Raw genomic sequence first — 1,032 nt, 5'->3', positions numbered from 1 at the left:
GGCTCAGATGATTGGTCGTGCTTTTTACAGCGAATGTATAAATAAATTTATAAATAAATGTGTTTTTTATATATATTTTTATTGCACATTCTTACTTTAACATATTTAATAATTCATTAATCAAAGCAAATATTTTTTTTTTTCGCTCCTTAGCAACTGTCACGAAACCTTATTCCTTGATTGTGATTTGTTTTGAATGACACTAATCTACACTGATCTCTCTTCCTATATAAATATCAACTCTGCTGACACATTTGATAAATCGGCGCATACTGCCTGCATTAAAGGTTATTCACACTACACTGAAGCATCTCTTCTTGCAGCCTGTAATGGAGGGAGGCTCCTCTCTCCTCCCGTGTGTGTGTGTGTGTGTGTGTGTGTGTGTGTGTGTGTGTGTGTGTGTGTGTGTGTGTGTGTGTGTGTGTGTGTGTGTGTGTGTGTGTGTGTGTGTGTGTGTGTTTGTTTTGCCATTATTAATCCAGAGAGAGAGGGAGCAGCTCCCCCTCCCGTCTGACGGTAGCAGATGATTCACGGCCTCCGGAGCGAGCCTCCTGATTGGACGAGGGGCTGCACACTCACTCTGCCTCAGGGAAGGACTTCAGAGTCATGCAGCACACTCATCATGCCTCTGTGATGGAGCTGCAGCCTACACATCCTACTGTGCGTTATTTAATTTCACATTTTCAGAAATCTCATTTGACTGTACGTGCTACGTGCACATATTGCTTCAGCTAACAGTTATGGGTCCATTTGCAGGAAGGGAGCACTCGTGCTCAAATTCCTACTAATCTACCCTCCCAAAATGTATTCTTTATTACTTTGTGTGTGTGTTTGTTTTGTTTGAATTACTATGTGTTGCATGCCTATGTGAAGCACTTTGAATTGCCATCTTAAAATATGCTGTACAAATAAACTAACCTTGAACCCTGATTAAGTCTAAATATGTATACTTTATTTCTATATAAAGGTCAGGATTTATTATACTGTACGGTATTACATTTCACATTTTTTAAATCTCATTCGACTGTACGT

The sequence above is a fragment of the Notothenia coriiceps genome, unplaced genomic scaffold (assembly GCF_000735185.1).
Source record: "Notothenia coriiceps isolate Sejong01 unplaced genomic scaffold, NC01 NC01_scaffold00037250, whole genome shotgun sequence".
Classification (NCBI taxonomy): Eukaryota; Metazoa; Chordata; class Actinopteri; order Perciformes; family Nototheniidae; genus Notothenia; species Notothenia coriiceps.
This window is presented reverse-complemented; position numbering follows the sequence as displayed.